The following is a 12,247-nucleotide window of genomic DNA, read 5'->3' as shown; positions in this document are numbered from 1 at the left end:
AACTTGATGTTTTTATCCACAGCGTTAATGTGCGCAGTGAAGGATTCCACTTCTTGTGTCTTGATTTTGACCCAGGTGTCGTCTACATATCTGTACCAGTGGCTGGGTACTCTTCCTTTGAAAGAGCCAAGAGCCTTCCTTTCCACTTCCTCCATGTAAAGGTTGGGTACAATAGGTGACACGGGGGAGCCCATGTTTTTGTCTGTAGAAGCCTTCGTTGTATTTGAAGTATGATGTGGTACCCTGATGTAGATCCCTCCCCCAGACGCCTTAACGCCCACTTACATCCTGGGCCATCTGACCTCAGGAATTCGCATGATAAGGTGGGGCCAGGTTTCACAATAAACTCACCCAAAACTCTGGCTGATTGGGACCCACACCCAGTTTCACACCTTGGCTCAGGCGATTAGAGGATCATCAGGGGGTCCTTTTGTCCCTCTGTGGGAGAATACTCTCACTATTTTTCTGATTCTTTCATTTCTTTTTTTAATTACTCAGCTTTTTCTAAGTTAAATTCAGGTAACTTAAACCTAGTAATCTTCAGACTTATTTTACCTTTTTTTGCTACAGCTTTCAATATTTTTCTCAGTTTATTTGTTTGAAACACTATGTAACCATTTTACTGTTTTATTTATTTGCTAACACAATGCGACTGTCTTTTCTGCTTCTTTGGATACAAACTTTAACACATAGGGATTAAATCCACAGAGCACTCCTTTCACTTTGTTGTTTAATTAATTAATTGTTTAAATTTATTCTCTACTGAAACTGAGCACTCAAAGTGCTTAGTTCCGTCAGAGAGCTTTGTGGTCAGCTTCACAATCTGTCCAGCATCAAACCCTATGGAAAAAATCTTGGTGTGATATTTGACATATTTGTATTATTGTAAGGAGACCTTGAGGATCTTAAAGGCGCCTATAAATAAAATGTATTTATAGTCAGCTACCTACTCATGCGTAACACAAGCAATGAGACACAATGTGCATTTATGATGGTCAAGTCCAGAGGGGCGCCTCTCAGACCTCCTACCATATCCTGTCTGGAATTGACTGTGGCTACAGTAGTCATTAGGATGGATAGTGTCCTGAGAAGAGAGCTACAACTGAGCCTTGCAGAATCAGTTTTTGGACAGACAGTACGGTGGTGCTCCAGTATCTCCGGAATGAGACCACATGTTTTCGTACATTTGTGGCAAACAGAGTTGCAGCTCTGATGTGGAACAGTGCAAACACATCAGCACAGACAAGAATCCAGCTGACTGCGCCTCGAGAGAGCAAAGAGTAGATGAATTTATGAAGAACACAACGTGGGTGTCTGGGCCAGATTTTCTTCGCAGTCCGGTAGAGTTTTTGCCTAACATGCCATTGAATTATTCAGAAATCACTCCTGTCGATCCTGAGATCAAGAGAGTCACAGTAAACAAGATAAAGGTGTAAGAAAATGTTGCTCTATTCAAGAGACTGATAAACTACCTCTCCTCATGGATAAAGTTGAAAAGAGCAGTAGTGTGGCTTCTGAAACTTAAAGCCTTACTTTGGAGTCTCTGTCAAAAACATAAAGAGCTATATATAGCCAGTGTGGACAATAGCCTAGACAATGATTGACAGCTGATACAAAGTCAGATTGCCAGTTTCAAGACAAGCTTTAAGCCTACACAAATTTCAGTGGAAGACCTGGATCAAGCAGAGCTTGACATAATCAGATTTTGTCAAAAGGAGAAATTCTCAAAGGTTTCAGCTCAACACAAGGGACAAAGTATGAAGCGCACTAGCCACTTATACAAACCCAACCCCGTACTGCAAGAGGATCTGTTGAGAGTTGGTGGAAGGCTGACTTGGGCGGCTATGCCAGAAATTGCTATGCAGCCTATTATCTTGTCTAGAGACTTTCACATTTCTGATTTAGTCATCCAACAGATACATGAAGAAACTGGGCATGGAGGGCGCAATCACATGATCTCTGAATTGCGACAGAAGTTTTGGATCCCAAGCACCAACACAGCCATTAAAAAGATCATCGCAAAGTGTGTGACATGTCGTCGCTTACATGGGAAAGTTGGAAAACAACTGATGGTTGATCTTCCACAAAAGCGAGTGTTGCCAGATGATCCACCCTTTTACCCGGTTGGTGTAGACTACTTCGGCCCATTCGAAGTAAGATGTGGAAGAACCATCTTAAAAAGATGGCATTATAGTCACTTGTTTAGCAATTCATGCAGTGCACACAGAGCTCGCCTAATCATTAGACATGGAACTCATGGATTATGGGAAACATCTCCAAAACAGCCGGGGTGGTGGTCCCCATCTTTAAGAAGGGGGACCGGAGGGTGTGTTCCAACTACAGGGGGATCACACTCCTCAGCCTCCCCGGGAAAGTCTATGCCAGGGTGCTGGAAAGGAGAGTTCGTCCGCTAGTCGAACCTCTGATGCAGGAGGAACAATGCGGTTTTCGTCCTGGTCGCGGAACACTGGACCAGCTCTTCATCCTCTCGAGGATACTTGAGGGTGCATGGGAGTTTGCCCAACCAGTCTACATGTGTTTTGTGGACTTGGAGAAGGCATTCGACCGTGTCCCTCGGGGTGTCCTGTGGGAGGTGTTGCGGGAGTATGGGGTGTCTGGCCCATTGCTACGGGCCATTCGATCCCTATACAACTGTTGCAAGAGCTTGGTTCGCAAGCAAGTCGGACTCGTTCCCGGTGGGTGATGGGCTCCGCCAGGGCTCCCCTTTGTCTCCGGTTCTGTTCATAATTTTTATGGACAGGATTTCTAGGCGCAGCCAAGTGGCGGAGGGCTTTCGCTTTGGTGGCCTCAGAATCTCATCTCTGATTTTTGCGGATGATGTGGTTCTGTTGGCTTCATGGGGGTGAGGGCCTCCAGCTCGCACTGGAGCGGTTCGCAGCCAAGTGTGAAGCAGCGGGAATGAGGATCAGCACCTCTAAATCTGAGGCCATGGTTCTCAGCCGGAAAAGGGTGGAGTGCCCACTCTGGGTCGGGGATGAGTTCCTGCCCCAAGTGGAGGAGTTCAAGTATCTCGGGGTCTTGTTCGCGAGTGATGGGAGAAGGGAGCCGGAGATCGACAGACGGATTGGGGCTGCAGCTGCAGTAATGCAGACGCTGCACCGGTCCGTCGTGGTGAAGAGGGAGCTGAGTGTAAAAGCGAAGCTCTCAATATACCGGTCGATCTACGTCCCTACCCTCAACTATGGCCACGAGCTGTGGGTAGTGACCGAAAGAACGAGATCGCGGATACAAGCGGCGGAAATGAGCTTCCTCCGAAGGGTGGCTGGCCTCTCCCTTAGAGATAGGGTGAGAAGTTCGGCCATCCGGGAGGGGCTCAGAGTAGAGCCGCTGCTGCTCCACATCGAAAGGAGCCAGCTGAGGTGGTTTGGGCATCTGACAAGGATGCCCCCTGGGCGCCTCCTGGGTGAGGTGTTCCAGGCATGTCCCACCGGGAGGAGGCCCCGGGGCAGACCCAGGACACGCTGGAGAGATTATATCTCTCGGCTGGCCTGGGAACGCCTTGGTGTTCCCCCGGATAAGCTGGAGGAGGTGGCTGGGGAGAGGGAGGTCTGGGCCTCTTTGCTTAGGCTGCTGCCCCCGCGACCCGGCCTCGGATAAAGCGGATGAAGATGGATGGATCTCCAAAACAGTTCCAGACAAGAAGGGTCTCGTCCACCGAGTCCCCGCCAAGACTAATGTTTTGGCCGACCGGCAGACCCATGACCAAGATTTGTCTGCTTGTGGAATCTGAAAGGGCAAGTGGTAAAGACTAAGCCCCAACAATGAGCCAACAATGAGCCAACAATGAGCAATGAGATTCATATTATGTTTGTAAAGTTAAAAAAAATGTGGCAACTGTTCTCAGGCAATACATTGTTAGAACAATTAGGGGCCGGTAATGTAGCTGCCAAGCGTCTGCTTTATATTTTAATTTACAATGGAGTTCATGTTTGTTTTATAAATCATAGATTTGCTACATAAGTCATCTAGTCAGGATTAATAAATTTGAACATTTGTAACGTAATGACATGTCACTGTTTGGGATTAGAATCTAAAAGGTGTCTACCACTTGAAGTATGTAAGTGCAATAGCAGCATGTGTAATTGTAAAGAGGAGGAGCATGGACAGAGAGGTTCGGAGTCTCACAGTTTTCTGACCATGTGCAAAGGTAGTTCTGGATAAATGCTCATTCTTTGGAACTTTTCATGCTTATTTAGGAGGGAGTTCATTGTTACTTCTTCAGTTTGTAATAAATAAACAATGTTCAAATCGTAATTCAACTGGAAGCATTTCTTTTGGAAACCAGGAACACACATCAGCCATAGACTCTTTTTTTGAACTTGGACTACTGGAAATTACCCTACAGTCCTGATGCTAGACTCCCCACAGAAACCCAAAAAAGTGGTTTATAGATTTCAAGATCCTGCTGTTTGTCTGCAAACAGTCAGGTCACTTTTATCGCGGGACATGATTGAGATTAAAATTCAATGAACTGTGCATCCCTAGCACATGCAGCAACAACAAAGACAACACATCATGTTATTCAGTCATGGCAATTTATTGTGGGACATCACAAATTTAATAAAGATTCAAATTAAATTAATTGTGCACCCCTAACACTAATGATAACAATAACACTAAAGTGATAACAATGAACTGTTTCAGGGACATTCTTCAGAAAGGCGGCTCTGCAGTAGATGCTGCCATTGCTGCGCTGCTGTGCACCTCCATCATCAACCCACAGAGTTCGGGGATCGGAGGCGGGCTCATATTCACTGTGATGGACAGCTCCGGTAACAAGACATCCTCCCTCCTCTTAGCTCAGCCCTGCTGGTGATTAACGTAATAATATGTCACATTTTCAAAGGTAAAGTGAAAATCATCACCTCCAGAGAGACTGTCCCCAAAAACGTGACCTCTGACCTCCTTAAGTTGTGTCCTAACACCACAGAGTGGACCGTGGAGTGGACGCAAGGTGGGCTGTTTTTCTGCCATAATGCTAATATTTATAATATAATAGTCTAATCTGCTCTTGGACTCACCTTTATGCCACAGCTAATTTATTCTGTACAGGTGACTGCTAATGCACACTGTGAGTCATTCCTCATTAATTAAGAAAGCAAAACTGGGATACTAAAAAAAAAAAAGGAAAAAGAGATAAAGGGAACCACCGGAGGGTTTGGCTGTCGGCAGTTATGTTCTATATGACACTATCAGAATAATCTAGCATAAACACCATGAAACACATGCTCCTTAGTTTCACAGACAGCCAGAGAGATTGAAGTAGTCAGGTTTTTCTCCAAACAGGTCTTAACAGGTCTTTCTCCAAACAGGTCTTAACAGGTTTTTCTCCAAACAGGTCTTAACAGGTCTTTCTCCAAATCATGCACAAGATGTAACACAAAAGTTTTAAAGGTGTAGTCAGTTATCTGTAGAGGTATTTTTAAAATTCTGCACCTTAGTCTGCAAGACAAACTCAAGATATGAAGGATCATACCTACTTTTTATCACCTGAGATAGGGTTCTTGTCGCCAAAGAAGTGAAGGAAAGAGACAGCATGACTGGTATCTTATTAAAATGTCACCCTCCTCCTCACCTCAAACCTCATCTCCTGAACTAAAGTCAGGACTCTAACACAGTAAGGAGTGCATAACCATTATTATTTAATTACTGTAAGCAGACTGGACAATCAGCACTTCCAACTCCAGGCAGTCAACAACAAACCAGCTAAACAACAACAACAACTGGTTATAAGCTAAAATTAAAGCAGGCTTGAGTTTCCTAAAAATCACATTTTCCTTCTGATAAAAAGTTCAATTACGTTGTAATTTTGTATGAGATATTATGAAAGCTCTGGACGTCCTAAACAACTCACCTCAGTATCATTATTGTATGGAAGCGAGCTTCACACACACACACACACACACTTAAACTAAGACAAAACAGTTGGACAAAAGAACAAAACACTAAGATACTAAAGACAGGACTCTTAGATGAGACAGAGACAGACTGGACACAAAGGAAACATCATCAAACTCAAAAGAACAAGAAAATAATTTACTCAGGAACAAAAATATATTTAAATACTAGGTCAAAAAAACAAAACAAACAAAACAAAACCTCACATACAAACATTTTTGTTTGCCAAAGGATTCTTTTTTGCAGATTGCAAAGATTTCCTTTTTGGCATATCTTCCGTTTCATGCACCCAGTGTTTTTCTTTGAACTGCAGGCAGAACATTTTAAAACCCAGGTACTTGTACTGTGAAGCCATGCTATTGTAATAGATGCAGTATGCCATTTAGCTTGGTCTTGCTGATGCCGACTTGATGGAAGCATAAGTTGCTCTAAGACCTGTGTACACCTTTCAGCGCTGATGTTGCATTGCCAGATGTGCAAGCAGCCAATTCCATAGGTAATAATGTAATCCCATAACTTCAAAGGTTTTGAATTGAGTATTGATAATGTGGTGGTGTGAAGTCAGATAACCAGTAAAGGTAACAAAATGGTGTTGAGAACGCCACCTGGGGAGGGAGTTAAACCCCAGGAGAGATTACAGTAACTAGTGCAAATCTTGTACTAGTTACAGAAGCCCACAGGCTCGTTATTAACAAGCAGAGGTAAGGCAAGTAAAAAAAAAAAAAGGTTTATTAGACAAAACTACTAAAAGCTGCAAAACCAGAGAACCTCTTAAGTAGCAGGGCTGACAACACAAAAACCGTTAATCAAAACACTTTATTAACAAACATTAATTAAAAGGACAAGGTTCGCTGCAACAGTGCTACCCTTGTTGAAATAGCAGGTCAGTAAAATAATTAAATAAAATGGTGGAGACCGGCCATTGGGGAGGCAACCTATTCAATTCAATTCAATTCAATTTTATTTATATAGCGCCAAATCACAACAAATGTCGCCTCAAGGCGCTTCATAGATACAGAGAAAAGCCCAACAATCATATGACCCCCTATGAGCAAGCACTTTGGCGACAGTGGGAAGGAAAAACTCCCTTTTAACAGGAAGAAACCTCCGGCAGAACCAGGCTCAGGGAGGGGCGGCCATCTGCTGCGACCGGTTGGGGTGAGAGAAGGAAGACAGGATAAAGACATGCTGTGGAAGAGAGACAGAGATTAATAACAGATACGATTCAATACAGAGAGGTCTGTTAATACATAGTGAGTGAGAAAGGTGACTGGAAAGGAAAAACTCAATGCATCATGGGAATCCCCCGGCAGCCTACATCTATTGCAGCATAACTAAGGGAGGATTCAGGGTCACCTGGTCCAGCCCTAACTATATGCTTTAGCAAAAAGGAAGGTTTTAAGCCTAATCTTAAAAGTAGAGATAGTGTCTGTCTCCTGAATCCAAACTGGAAGCTGGTTCCACAGAAGAGGGGCCTGAAAACTGAAGGCTCTCCCTCCCATTCTACTTTTAAATACTCTAGGAACAACAAGTAGGCCTGCAGAGCGGGAGCGAAGTGCTCTAATAGGGTGATATGGTACTACAAGGTCATTAAGATAAGATGGGGCCTGATTATTTAAGACCTTGTATGTGAGGAGCAGGATTTTGAATTCAATTCTGGATTTAACAGGAAGCCAATGAAGGGAAGCCAAAACAGGAGAAATATGCTCTCTCCTTCTAGTCCCTGTCAGTACTCTTGCTGCAGCATTTTGGATTAACTGAAGGCTTTTCAGTGAGTTTTTTGGACATCCTGATAATAATGAATTGCAGTAGTCTAGCCTGGAAGTAATAAATGCATGAACTAGTTTTTCAGCGTCACTCTGAGACAGGATATTTCTAATTTTAGAGATGTTGCGCAAATGGAAGAACGCAGTCTTACATATTTGTTTAATATGTGCGTTGAAGGACATATCCTGGTCAAAAATGACTCCAAGGTTCCTCACAGTGTTACTGGAGGCCAAGGTAATGCCATCCAGAGTAAGAATCTGGTTAGATACCATATTTCTAAGCTTTTCAGCGCCGAGTACAATGACCTCAGTTTTATCTGAGTTAAGAAGCAGAAAGTTAGTGGCCATCCAAGTCTTTATGTCTTTAAGACATTCCTGCAGTTTAACTAATTGGTGTGTGTTATCTGGCTTCATGGACAGATAGAGCTGGGTGTCATCTGCATAGCAGTGAAAATGTATGCTATGTCTTCTAATGATGCTGCCTAGGGGAAGCATGTATAATGTAAACAGAATTGGTCCTAGCACTGAACCCTGTGGAACTCCATAATTAACCTCAGTGTGTGAAGAGGACTCTCCATTTACATGCACAAATTGGAGTCTATTAGATAGATATGATACAAACCACTGCAGTGCAATACCTGTAATACCTACAGCATGTTCTAATCGCTCTAATAGAATATTATGGTCAACAGTATCGAATGCTGCACTAAGGTCAAGAAGGACAAGCACAGAGATGAGTCCACTGTCAGAGGCCATAAGAAGATCATTTGTAACCTTCACTAAAGCTGTTTCTGTGCTGTGATGAACTCTGAAACCTGACTGAAACTCTTCAAATAAACCATTCCTCTGCAGATGATCTGTTAGCTGTTTGACAACTACTCTTTCAAGGATTTTTGATATGAAAGGAAGGTTGGAGATTGGCCTATAATTAGCTAAGACTGCTGGGTCTAGAGATGACTTTTTGAGTAAAGGTTTAACTGCAGCCACCTTGAAGGCCTGTGGTACATAGCCGATTATTAGAGATAGGTTGATCATATATAAGATCGAAGAATTAATCAATGGCAGGACTTCTTTGAGCAGTTTTGTAGGAATGGGGTCTAAAAGACACGTTGATGGTTTGGAGGAAGTAATTATTGAAGTTAACTCAGAAAGATCGATTGGAAAAAAAGAGTCTAACTTAACATCAATGGAACTAAGAGTAGCTGTAGATAATATTAGATCTGTGGGATGATTATTGGTAATTTTTTCTCTAATGATAAAAATTTTATTTGTGAAGAAGTTCATGAAGTCATCACTAGTTAACGTTAAAGGGATGGTTGGCTCAACAGAGCTCTGACTTTTTGTCAGCCTGGCTACAGTGCTGAAGAGAACCTACAGGGAGGAGTGCCCAAGGATGCCACCAGTTACTCACCAGTGTAGTCTCACTGCATTCCTAGCTTCATACCTATTTCCTAGTGTGTATGTACACGCACATGCATCACGTGGGATTCCACCACACACGCCTAGCCCCCACAACAAGCTGCCGTGCCTCCACTAAAGCTAAAAACAAAACAAAACCTATAAATCAAAACATAAAATATCAAACAACTCAGTAGATGAGATATAAACAAAACAAGAACAAATACGAGACAACAAGAAAAAACAAGATACAACTCCTTTTAAAAACATGTTTAAAATATAACAAACAATCAAGAGTAAAATACCATAAAACAAGGAACAAGTGAATGCCAGTTTATAAATTACAGCAAAACAACAACAAGGCTACAACAAGACAGCAGCAGTGAGTAGGCCTGCAACAAAACAGGGGAAACAGTCATTCGGGGTCCACCCTACTACATGCCAAACTGTAGATAACCCATGATAATCCTACTTACAACCCTTTAGCAGTTATACAGAGTAAGCAATTTCCAGGGGAACTGAATCCAGTCTGCAATACTTAACAGCCTGTGATCACCTTGAACGGGAATGAATGTAAGTTGCTAGAACTCAAGAGTGGACCACAGCTGTTCCTTATAACCAACCTCTGGTAAACAGCTAAGGGAAGGGTGAATGTTCATGCTGCGTTCACAGACACCATGTATGTAATTTCCAGGGGGGTTGAGGGGGTTATGACCCCCCAAATATAACCCCCCCCCCTCCCCTCCCAATAAAATTACAAATTATCTTGCATAAATACGCTGTTGATTTTCTTTCCTCGTCTCAGGTATTACCAGCAAAATAGTTGCATGTTTAACCATCTGGAAATTTCCCCAGATTTATTTATTTATTTATTTAGACAGAGCTCCCAATGTTCAGCACAAAGCTACGCCGATGTATGAACCAACATCCACCAAATCCAACCCACTACAATAATAAGTTGCACTTAACAGTGTTAAAGCCCTTTCCTGTTTAGCCCAGAGGATGCAGGATCCACATTTTTGTATTTGTCTGATGTCAGAGCGGTTCTCCATTTTGCCTCAGTCCTTTTTAAGTGAACTTTGGCCCAGAGAAGACAGCAGCACTTCTGGATCATGTTCATGTGTGGCTTTCTTTTTTGCATGATAGAGTTTCAATTTGTGGATGGCACACTGAACCACAAAAAACTAAGTACATGCTTACTGTTGTGGAGAGGTGGTCAAGGGGTGTTATGACTAAAATGCAACAGCGCCACCTAGGGGAATTTCACCCCTAGGAAACATAAAGAGAGTGTTTTCAGACTAAACAAAAGAATTACATAGGCTTAAAGATACACTACTGAGGCAAATTGGTTCCAAAATTAAAATACCGTTATTAAATACATTTGCTAAAAGACAAAAAAGGATTAACAAGCAAATGCAGCCCAGAGCACAATGAAATATAACTGTGGCACGGCCTCAATATGTTAGGCTAAAGTGTCCTACTATATTACTTTTCCACCAAATTATGTGTGTGTTTTAACAACAAAGAGAAATATAATATTAATGATTTTTAAACTTAAAATAACCCCTAACCACACGGAAAGACCATCTCTGAATCGAGGAGGGGGCCAAAGGGTATAAGATTGGGAAAACCTGCAGTCAGCTGAGCCTGAAGAAGTCACTTGGATGAGTGACAAAACTGAAAACGCTACGTCCAGATGAACAGAATCAACTTAACCACACAGCTTTTACATACTCGAAATAGAATTTAGTCTGCGTAATACTACAAATTTTGGTATCTCTCCTATACTAAGTAAATTAAGATCAGTATTGCTGATACCAAGACTTTTAACCTATAAAGGGAACTTATGTAGGGGAGAGCAATGTGTCATGATTTTTGAACTGATTTATTGCACATTTGCCAAATTCGACCTGTCCTGGGTGCACCCCGCTTCTGACCCTAAGACCGCTGGGATAGGCTCCAGCCGCCCCCGCAACCCTGAATTGTGGTGGAGAAAGTACGAATGGATGGACAGTGGGACACATACTGGACTTTGAACATAGAAAAGAATTCAAATCCAATCCAACTGCGTTAGGATCGATTCGATACCGATACCTGTGATGGTATTGATACTATCGATATTTGCAGAGAATACATAAAGCCTTCGTACAGTAAAATATATAATCATCACATTAAACGTTTTCTAAGAGAAAGATCAGTTTCTGAATGGGCTGTTCAACAATAGATAGCTTGCCAGGATGCTGTCCCATCTTTCCCATTTTCTGGTTTCCAGAAAATATAAATTCTACCCCAGGACGAGTCTTAACTTTCCTCACAAGTCCATCTTTATCAGTCATTGTTTCTGCTTTGGCTAATTTCTACTGACGCTGGAAATCTTGTGAAATGCTGAGGTGGGGCCAGAGACACAGGTTACTGTGGATGCACATGTCCCTGTCCCTTTTGTTGCTGTCAGCAGAGTACAAATGACCTTCCTGCATTACGTCCTGATCGTCTATAGTGTGTTGACTTTGAAGCAAAGCTGTAGATCCATACATAGAACGAGCATAGTCTCTGTTAAGAAGCGTCTTTATACAGCAATAAGAAATGGGAGTGTGTGAGAAAGATGGGTCAAGAAAAGAAAGGGGCTACAGACACCTTTTATTAATGGGGCCCAGAGTTCTGTGCTACACCCCTGCACACAGGCTGCATAAACAGTAAGAAAAGTAAGTATAAGATATGCTAAATGCTTCTATAAGCCAGAAATAGTGTAAATATGCAAATATAGTGAAATAAACTAAAATGCAAAATGTTATCTCCAACATAATTAGTTACAAATGCACACACACTTAAAAAGTACAGTGTTTCTGTTACAAGAATTTATTTACAGAATCCACCAGGTGTATATACAGGAAGTGCAGGGCAGTGCTATATACAACAAAGTGAGGGATGGGGCTCCAGGGAAATCCAAAGGGGGGAATCACTCGTTCTCCAACTCTCCACACTGACAACCACAGATCCACTCCTCACACTCGACACAAAGATTCACACAGGGAAGGTATCCAGGAGGTCTGTAGACGAGGAAACGAGAATTAATTACAAAGTTCACTATAGACTCTTGACTTAGCTGTGCTGTAGTTTCGACTCTCACTGACGCATGGCAGACAACGATGCAGCGAAGACCAGCA

At 42.5% G+C, this 12,247-nt stretch overlaps 1 long non-coding RNA gene and 1 pseudogene across 2 annotated transcripts in view; both read left to right on the top strand.

Annotated features, from left to right (window-relative positions):
• Positions 1 to 12,247, top strand: part of LOC146507342 (glutathione hydrolase 5 proenzyme-like) — a 32,528-nt pseudogene that overhangs the window by 14,989 nt on the left and 5,292 nt on the right. The window contains exons 2-3 of the transcript XR_014877070.1: positions 4,666 to 4,793; positions 4,868 to 4,975. The product of XR_014877070.1 is annotated as a glutathione hydrolase 5 proenzyme-like (transcript). The remainder of the gene's footprint in view (positions 1 to 4,665; positions 4,794 to 4,867; positions 4,976 to 12,247) is intronic.
• LOC146507344 (uncharacterized) lies at positions 4,983 to 10,107 on the top strand. Its single transcript, XR_014877071.1, has 2 exons — positions 4,983 to 5,317; positions 5,370 to 10,107. It is a non-coding gene; the product is annotated as an uncharacterized LOC146507344 (long non-coding RNA).

The sequence above is a fragment of the Neolamprologus multifasciatus genome, chromosome 12 (assembly GCF_963576455.1).
Source record: "Neolamprologus multifasciatus chromosome 12, fNeoMul1.2, whole genome shotgun sequence".
NCBI classification, from domain to species: domain Eukaryota; kingdom Metazoa; phylum Chordata; class Actinopteri; order Cichliformes; family Cichlidae; genus Neolamprologus; species Neolamprologus multifasciatus.
This window is presented reverse-complemented; position numbering and strand designations above follow the sequence as displayed.